The sequence below is a fragment of the Melospiza melodia genome, chromosome 3, assembly GCF_035770615.1.
Source record: "Melospiza melodia melodia isolate bMelMel2 chromosome 3, bMelMel2.pri, whole genome shotgun sequence".
Classification (NCBI taxonomy): domain Eukaryota; kingdom Metazoa; phylum Chordata; class Aves; order Passeriformes; family Passerellidae; genus Melospiza; species Melospiza melodia.
The window spans coordinates 64,158,879-64,169,395 of record NC_086196.1 but is presented as its reverse complement, the minus strand read 5'-3'; positions in this window follow the sequence as shown (position 1 = coordinate 64,169,395).

Genomic DNA, 10,517 nt, shown 5'->3' with positions numbered 1-10,517 from the left:
CATTTGGATCATCATATTTAATAGCCAAGGGTGGAATCATCCTTCACAAATCTTTCCAATCATTTTAAAGCACGCTCACCCATTTCTGCAGCTACAACTGGTGGTTATGAGTCACAGCAGCATTAAGCACCATGTTAAAGCATTTATTTTCTGATTGTTTAAAACCTGCTGCCTGGTAATTTCCTTACTTTTCAGTTCACATTTATCTCATCTGCTAAGCACCATAAAACCACTGGTCACATTTGATGAGTTATAAGCTGATTCATGATTCTCTCCACACTCAGTAGAGAATCAGAGAGAAAAGTAAGCAAGCTACTGAAGTGGTGGGAAGAAGGACTATGATCCTGGCTGGCAGCATTTGGGCTGTCTCTGACAGCTAGAGGTGATGTGGGAGAAGAGCTGTACTCTGTAGCTACCCTACAAAAGTCCTCACGTACCCCAGAAGAAATCTGATAAAGGGCGAATGCAGAACCTCTAAGGCTCTTGTAGCTGTTCATTGGAAAAGGCGAACAAAGGAGAAGAAAAGTTCACTAACAATTCCCCTCAAAGCTTTGAGTCCCTTCTGTTGCTGCAGAAAGAAACCAGACACTCAGCTCTATGCTCCTGCCCATATTCCCTCAGCTGAAGAAGATGCTTACCCAGGTGACAGTGATTGTGAGGCTAAGGCAGCCTTAAGATCCCAAGTAGATGAACTCTAAAGATGGATTTAGATGGATTCTAAAGCATTCTGAGAATGTGTTGGCCAATAATGCTTCAAATTGAAAATCACAATCTCTGGGAAATTTGTGATCCATGAATAATTTTTACAGAGCTTACAAAAATTGGCAGATGCTAATGCTAGCAATGGAGAAGTTACATGGATCTTGAATGTAATTTGCTAGCAGAATCCTTAGTGACTAACCCAGCTCTGGCACAAGTATCAATAACAGCAAGAGTGACACCATCCTTTAGATATACTCAAATTTGAATTGGCCTCATCCCATGCTTTAGTGTTATAATTAATAGCTGTGCTATGAGTGTGATGTTTGTAACCAAGTAGGGACGAGACTTATATCATACCCCTTGACAGAAAATGGAATTGTACGTCTGACATTGACATATGAGAAAATTCAAGGGAAGAGACCAGTAGAAGACAAGGGCAGGCTTCACTTTCACTCCTAGGTATTTAATGAGTTAGGAAGTGCTGTCAGGCCCAGCTTCTCACTTTGGAAGGTGCAGCACAAGCTGAAGGCTGTGAGTTCTGACTGTCAGCTGTAGCAGTTCAGGTGCACTCTGCCCTCTGCTTCTCTGCTGGTACCTTCTGACTCTTGCATTTGGCATCACTGCAGGAGCTAGGCTTTTCAGACTGAAATCTCCTTGAAGACAGCAATATCTTACTGTAGGCCATAGTATGACAGAGCCTCTAACTGCAGCAGGAGCTGTGTTACTATGAATGTCTTTGTTTGTATATGTCATATTTTGCATTTGATAAATAAGCTCTGCAATGGGAGAGATTTCCAGATGCAAGAAATTCTCTGAGAGCTTCCTTAATAGAAAAAGCATTTGATGCTTGAAAGAGCATAGTAACAAGTTGGCACTGCATCTAAGCCTTTTATAACAGTTTAATTCACACCCTCTCTCCAAATGTAAATTAATCCAGATTGGGAAATGTTGAAAATCTGAAGCAATGTATGTAATTTGGTACTAGCATAGGGGTGGGGAGGGAAGAATAAGAGAAAACATCCTGCTCAAATCCTTGTATGAGCATTAAGCCAATGTTTTTAAGCTGCCTGGTCTTGAGACTAATAGCACTGCTGACTCCAACAATCAGAAACTGAACATCAGCTCCAAACTTCCCTCCCCGGACCTGCTGAAAACTTTTCTAGTATTTGAAACTTTACAGTTCAGCTTTCAGTGAAAAGGATTTTTGTCCTTTTCAAAATCAAGAGGGCAAAATTTTTAATGAAACCAAACTAAGTTTGGAAATTATTACTTCAGAGCATGGATTTTGAGGGAAAAAAAAACCTTCCAATAAAAACAATATGGCAGAAAAATATGATTCTTGCAAAAGAAGTACCTGCTGTGCATGTGTGGGAAAAACACACAGATACAGACTGAATCGTGTTTGGAAACACTTTTGTTCAGTTGCATGGCTATTCTGTAACATGGCTCCATTTTTTAAAAGAAAATTTTCCCCTCTAATTATTGATTTTTTTAAAACCAGGTCAACTCCCATTAAAACGTTCCTAGGCACACCGTAGCAGAGCAAAGGCTGGCATCCTGCAGCCAGTCAGACAGGTGGCAGGGCGCTTGCATTACAGCTGCCATTAGCATAAGCACTCCCTGGCTGCTTCTGCTTTTAGCACTTAGCCCTTCTCTTTGGAAAGGATGGGTGTATCAAGCCCTGAAGGTGGGAACCCTCTGGGGGGTGAGTCTGTGTTTGTGGAGGTGATGCAAAGGAGGTGGAAGGTGTTTTGGTTACTGCAGATTACCGCGTGAGAGAGGCATGACCTCAGGAACAGGACTTGCTCGCTGCAAGAGAATTCATGGAGATAGCAGCCTTTGAGTAATTAATGGAGATGGCAGCACCTTTGCATGCAAACACACAAAGCTGACGTCCACATAACTGTGCTGCATCCAGCTCTACTGCCAGGAAAGGACCTGAGGTGGTGATGTTATCTCTGATTTCAGAGTACAGGTTGTTCAAAATTAAGGGTGTTCATAAACACAGCGGTGTTACTATCTAAGGGGGAAGGTGGCCTGTATAACTTTCCTCTGATGACTTTATAATGTGCAGTTATTTCTGCAGATGCTTATGTCCCTATGTCTGTCTCTTTGCATTTCTTGTGGTCAGTAAGACAGGTTCTAGAGACCCCCACACAGGAAGTGTGCAGCATCTTTATCTTTTCCAGCAAGAGGATAACTCAAAGAGTGCAGTTCCATGTCTGAAAACATGAAGGAGAATTTTCTACTGGCTTTTGGGATAACATGAAGCTCGATGGTAAGTAAGGGAACTGGGATTTGTCTGGTGCCAACAGACAATTCTAGAACAACTCAACCAGCTTGAAATTAAAAATATTTACAACCATTACTCCCAGGATTTTGGCAGCCATTCTAGTGAACAGATGATCATATTACTTATTTCTGGGAAAGGAAGGGGGCACACATTGTAACATGTGAGGAGGTGGCCAGTTTCCTTTAGAAATTTGTGAATTCAAAAGCAAGCCTGTTTTGAACTGAGAAGAAACAGCTCTCTGAAAATATTTTGCATGGCTTCAATCTCACATAATCACTGGTTGCCACAGAAATCTTCCTCAGGGAGACCGTTGGAGTTGTCTGTGCTTGAATACCTTTTTTCCTCTCCTGCACCGCTCAACTGCACAAAGGCTATGTAAAATTTATTTCTTAAGCAAGATTTGCTTTGTTTGGATTCATCCAGTGACCAAATTCAGATATCACAGGAGCTGATGCAACTGGGCTGATTCATGCCACTGCTGAATTCGTTTCATCTATTACTATAAGCTGAAGTCTACATCAGCTTTTATCTCCTTGAGCTCTTGATATTGCCCAGCATAAATCACCACTTTTTGATGATAGTTTCATGCCTGGAAGGAGTGGTGAGTTTGGTGGCAGGTGTGCTCCTGCACATTCCTGAATATTCATGAACATCTGAGGTATTTCACCATTCTTAAGTTGGCACGATAATGTCAGTTTTCCCACGGAAAACATTTCTTCATGTTATTATTTGAAAATTTCAAATGCTTAAATTGACTTTAAAAGATTTTTTCTTTGCTCTTTCCACCACAGTGTTTTCCAGCCATCCTGGAAGAAGAGTTTTCACGTTGTGGAAACGAAAGGTCAAGAAGGTTTCAGTTACCCTCGAGAGGCAGCTGTGGTATACAAGTTTACATCAGAGGACAGAAGGGGTCAGAGGTGTGCATCCCCTGCTTCCACTGACACCGCTGGTCCTTCCTCTCCACTCTTCTGTCTGCATGAGTCTTTTGCCACAGCATTTCCATCCTTTCACAGAGCTCTGGAACTGAAAAATTCAGTAATGAGTTTGTGGCTGAGTTTTGACAGAACTTGAACTAAAGGATTGGATTATCTGGGGTCCTAGGTCAAGACTTAAGCTTCACTCTATCTATACACAGCTTGGATCTGTTCATGTACCTCACAAAGAGCTCACTCATATACTTCTCAAAACCCAGCTGTAAAATGTGCCAGAGAGATCCACCAAGTATTTTGTGAAAAGTATCCTTTTTCTTTTTATTTTTTTCCCTTAAGAGATAGAAGTTGATCTTATTTGAAAACTGGTGCAGTGTTTTAGGCTTCAAATACATACATTTGTAAAAGCTGGTTTCTCTGTATATACCTGCAAAAGGGGGCAGCTCCTTGCTTCTGACTCTCATTAAAAACAGATCCCAGGAGATCAGTAAATGAAATAGCAAAAAGGTGGTGAACACCATTCACCTGGTATAAAAGAGTTAGTCAGCAGAAAAGTGTTCAAACCAAACTACCATCCCCCACACAGAAAAAAACCCCATCCCAGTCTACCAATGCATCTAGTCCTTACCAGAAACTTCAGGACTCTTCAAAATTTTTTTCTCATCCTGAATCACAGACTGACACATTGCAAAGATGCTCTCTAAATATATTTTAAGAATCAAGGAAATAGTGAATATCAGATCTTTAAAGCATCTTTCTTTTTACTGACTGACAAAACCCCTTAATTAATGCCAAGTTAGGATTTCCTGGCAGTAGTTGGAGCTCTTATAAAATATCAGCTTCAGCAAAATTCAGATTTTTGAAGCCAGGAAATACAGAGTTTAGGTCAACATTCAAGCAACCTTTATTTTTCCCTCCTGGGAGCTGGCAGTGGGAACAGGGAACTGGCAGTATTTGCTGAGCTGATTAATGCTGTGTGAAATGGTAGAAAACTTAGTAAACTGATAGTAGGGGAAATTGGAGTCCATGCCTTCAGATGGGGCCTCAGCCCCACAGTGTTCATCACTTCTGTGGGTGGGATCAAAAGTGCAAAGTAAAGTAGGAAAAATATTCAGTGGGCTTAATATTATGTGTGCGACTAAATGGTGAGTCGGGGGAAAAGATAAAATTTAATTGTCATAGAATTTATATCTAGGAAATTGGGTCAGAGCATGCATGTAAAAGAAGTGTCTCTTTGAATACAGTCCACTTTTCCAAAGACAAGAGGTGCCTGAGCTACAGTTGTTATATACTATGTTCTCTGAAGTCACTCACTGAAAAGGTGAATTATTTCCATTGCAGGTATATAAAGGTTGAATTGAATATTGCTTTGTTATCCTCTGTATTTTCTGGTTTCTGAGAAGTTCAAATTATGCTGATATTGACTTCATGGAAGCAACTGAGGAGCTTTAACCATATGTCAGCAAAGTTTTCCAACAAAGTGATGTTTTTAATAAGGACTTTTCTTTTTAGATCCTGGAAGTTCTTTAGGTGCTTGTAGTTAATATTGCAGCAACAGCACTAATGAAATAAAATAAACATGTGACTCTGAAGCCCTGTTCTCTCTATGGTTATATGGAAGGAGGTTGTCACCACTCATTGAAATCTTTGGCATGTAAAGTTATCAACACCATGATGAGAGAATCCTCAGAAATTATGGTTCCTCTTTTATTCCTATACATACCTAAGAAGAAAATGATCTCTTCTCCCTCCCCTCCATTTCCCATCAGGACATATAAAACTCTGCCTGAGAAAATTTCCATCATGTTCTTTTCTTCCAGCCCTATTAAACCATCAGCTTTCTAGAAGCTATTAGCACCTAAGGTGTTTCTAATGTTTCACAGTGAGCTGCTTACAGCCCAAGCTCCCCTGCATATGCTGGATTCCCCAAGCCTGGATTTCTGTTCTCAGGTCTGTTTTTAATGCCCTCCAGCTTTCTCCACATGCCACATTACATGACAAGTTGTTGAAGAGGACAGCCAAAGAAGGAGCTATCTTTCCCTAGCAGAGCAAGGTGTGTTTGGGTCCCAAAGCAGCAGTGGGGGTACTGTGGGGTTGCCTGCCTTTCCACTTGTTTCTCTTGTTCTCCACCTCCATTTCCCAGTATCCCATCTACAACCATACCAAAGATGTTTGTATCACCATTTGGCTTTACAGTTGAATCTTACTGGTGTACAGAAGATTAACTCATTTAGGGACTTGCTTCTGTCTGTCAAGCAGATCTAGACTCAAATTCAGAGAACCTGTTGAAAGAAGTCCAAACTTCATGAAAATTCAGACTTGAATCCAGACTTTATCAAAGCTTGGGGCAAATCCAGATGTCGGTTTTAGGGTCAGATACATTTATAACAAATGGAATTTAAAAGGTAGTTTTTCATGCATATATATCTAGAGCTGGAAGATTTGTTGGTTGTTTTTTGCACAAAGGGGAATATTACCAGATTTACCAGAATTAATAAATAATAATTTCTGGTAAGAATCAAGGGAAATAAATTGCTTTGAATTAGTGGAGCTCAATAAAAATGAAATTTGGAACTCATAGGCCTTGCAATGCCTTGCAATGATGACATTTATCCTAGTAAATTAAACAAAGTCAGAGTATATTATCAAATGTTAAAGCTCAATTGCCAGGACTGTAACATCCCTAGAACATTCTTTGGGGTAGTTTTGAGTGCAGCAACAGCATGATTCTCCCAGGGAACTCACCAATGCCGCGTAGGAATCAATTTTAACTTTCCAGATTGAGATATTCTGGGGATTATTTTTGTTTCAAAACACAGGAAGGAGTCAATATTCCTTTCTCACATCATCTCCCATTCATGTAACAATATCTCTTTGGTCTCTGGCAGTGAACCAAGGTTTAAGATTTTATTTCATTCTCCTTTTGGTACACCAGGGTACGTAACAGCCATGCCAGACTATACAGTCTTGAGTGCTGGGATGAGTCAGGGATGAATCAGAGGTGGGTATTTCGTAGCACCTGTGAAAGGGATGCTCTGATGCTGTGGGGGTGTATGGAGCCATAGAGGTGGCATCAGCTGAGGAGGTTGAGTGCTTAGTGCTCTCTTCTGTGCCTGGGAATGGGGGTGACTTGTACAAAAAGCCCCATCATGATGCAGGTTTTATTTCCAACAAAATGTCTGGTGAACTGCAAGGCATTGTTATCAGGTTGGCCTGAGGAAAAGAATTGCTGCTTCTTGACACTTAACCCAGTGCTAAGTAGCTGAGTAGAAATTTAATTCTGCTCAGGTTCCTTCACTGAATATGAAATAGCACCAAGAGAGCTCTGGCATAATTTATTTTTTATTTTAATACTCTATCTTGAAATGCAAGATTTGTCAAGAGACCTGTGGGAGGCAGGTGCCCTAATCTCACCAAGTTTCCAACAGATTTATTCTCTCTGGTGCTTTAAATCCTTGTGTAGAAAACTGAATTTTATGTTGGCCTGAATAAAACACAAGATTAACTTAAGGCATGGGCCTGGATCTGTGGACTTTCATATTTGAAATTTAGTACCCTCTCAGAAGCTATCTGAACCAGACACTTTTGTTTCTTTTTTTGGTTGGCTGTTTCTTTTTTTCTTTTTCTTAATATCTCTTTTAACCCTGCCAGGAGTATGAGGAGAACATAAGCTGTTTAGAGGATTAAAGTTCACTTTTATGAATATTCTCGAGATTTGTCTTTGTTCTAATTAGCAATGCAATCTGAAAATTTTGCAATCCTTAAAAAAAAATCCAAAACTTCTGCGAGAAAATAAAGCTGATGGAAATGTTTAATGATGGCACGTTTTCATTTATGTTACACCATATGCTAACACTATGCTAACCTGAATTGAAACATAGTGATTTAGAAATTAAAATGTTTTACACTGAAAAAATAAAAATCGAATGCTTTGAAGCTGTCAGAACATTTGTAGGGCTTTCTTAAAACATTTTTGTGGAATTGACATGACTTCAAAAGGTATTCTTCTCAAAAGATATGATTTTTCAGAGAAGGTATTTCCACTGATGTATTTTCTTTGACCACTTTTAAAGCTCCTGTACTAGAGTTATTAAGAAAAAGCACAGAGTAGTGATTTTGACACTTTGCAGTGGGAAGTGCAAATTTATTTTTGAAATATTGTATCTCGTTCCCAGCAATGCATTCTAGTTTTGGTCTTGGTGCTACTATTTCACATTTGCTATTTTGCTACTATGTTGCTTTTGTGAGAACTCTCATCTCAGTTACATCCATGCAAAAAAAAAAAAAAGAAAGGAAATGTTAATACAGAATCACAAGCTGAAACGGAATAGCAGAATGAGACCAGACCTGTGCTTGAGCTTTCCAGGTAGGGAGCACGCTAGGTTGCTCCCTGAAGAGAACAAGCGATATTTCCCCTGTGTGCAACCTTCACCCCATTGGGACAAGGGGACCACTACAGATACAGTAAAGAGCCAGTGTGCTCTAGCAGATGACCTAAAATGTGCCATCCTGTCATTCTGATTTCACATAGTGCTTGCCCTTGCTTGGAGGTATCACCATGCTCTTGAAAAACATGAGGAAGGCAAACTCACAGCTGTGACCGTTTAAATTAGGAGGAAATTAGAGTGGAAACTGACATTCAGAAGGAATTAGATCTGCAACTATCAAATTGCCTATCCTTTTCTGGCACATTAGAAATATGTGATTTGTTTCCTCTGTATTAGCTGAGATACAGATACATTCTTGGCATTACCTAATCTTGGGCAGAAAAGCAAAACTGTAATGAGTCATAAACTGTAAAAGTGGTGTTCTCACCACTTATGAAAATTATTCTGACTAAAAACTAGGCTTGTGTTATATTCACTGAGGTGTAACCTTCTGCTTAGGGACATCTCTGCTTGAGGATGAGAGATTGATTGTTCTGAAAGACAATATGGTGCAAACGGGGCGTTCCGATGGCATCGCCCTTCCCACTGACTTTCCTAAAGACTTAACATTCCTTGTAAGTCTAGAAGGTTTTTTAGAGAACTAGAGAACCATGGCTGCAATCCTCCACTGGCAGGGATGCCTAGAAAAAAATTAATCCTCTGATGGACTGCATGGGAGTAATTTGGGTGTTTTTCATACATTGCTTTGAGCTTTGACTGGGACCTGGCATTTTCAGGGGTCTTTCCTCAAATATTGGCTGTTTCCATGAAGTCATTTCAGCCAGCATGGAAAGATGTCCACCTCTGTGGTGAGATGCATGGCCACATGCTAGTGGTGCACAACACCCCCTGACAAAGAGAGGCACTGCAGTTTATCTGGCAGCTGAACAGGGGAGTTGGGACAGAGACTTGCTGGAGTGTACTCACAGCACAGAGTGCACACAGTGGCAGCACAGTTGATGAAAGTAACAATATTGTGTCAATTTCTAGGTTAAATTCATAGATGGGTTAATAATGGACATGGACACATCCATATTTTCAAAATGTGTTTGATTACATGATTAATACCACTTATTTCCTGGTTCCATAGACCAAACAGGTCTTTTGCTGCTTGCACCAAGGCCTGGCTCCATTCCTTTCTCTTCTATGATCCCTGCTGCTGGTAACACAGATGAGGGATGTTTTGATCCTGCCTCATTGTCCTGTGCCAGACAATGTGCCTGTGCCTGTTCTCTCTTGAAAAGTCGGTGTACCCCAGAAAGTTCTACCAAGAAATGTTCAGCTGCACAATCATTATGGAGTTTCACTAGACTTGTGTCCTCATAGGCTTCCCATCATTCTTTAGACCTTCTCCTCTACATGCTTCCCCCCATTACTGACCTGAATTGTTTGGAACAGGACCTCTTTCTAAGGATAATCTAGTTAAATTTCTTCCTGTCAATGAGAGCTCAGCCTCATATGCATATAGTAACCTTACAGAAATCCTACAAAGCAAAATTTTAATTTCTTAAATGAAAAAATTGGCTGTTTAGTACTCATATGTGATACTAAAGTAACCATTCAGTGCATAACCTAGAACTACTCAGAACGTGTCCCTTTTGTGAAAATTAGCTGGAACTGTTTTCTCATTTCTGATCAACATTATAGCAAACAATGAGGAATAAAAATACATTTTAAGTATCACTAAGATGATAAGAATTTCTTTTTAACATTTCATACCATTTTATTTTACGACCTTATGAAAGAAGTTAAGGGGGAAAAAAGCTAGATTGGGAGTCTTTAATAAAGATATTTACAATAATATTTGTTATAGGCAATTATTTTAACACTGTATTTGTACTGCTGAAAAATGAAAGCATATTACCCAGAACAGATTGTTAATCTATGAGAAAGAAGGATGTGATAAGGTATCTGTTGTGCCAGTACAGCTGAATTGAAAACCTCCACTGAGGCAGTTGGTTGACACTGAGCAGATTCTAGCACATTCTTGAGGAGCTGCTGAAAGCCAGAGAAGTTTAAGACAATAAACAAATTCACAGGAACTTTTGAAATGTGTATTCTCTGTAGAACTGCGCCCTCCTTATCCCACTGCTGTGGGTGCTGGCTGGAAAATGATATCTGCAAAGGGTGAAAAACAAACCAAGTAATTATGCTGTGCATGAAACC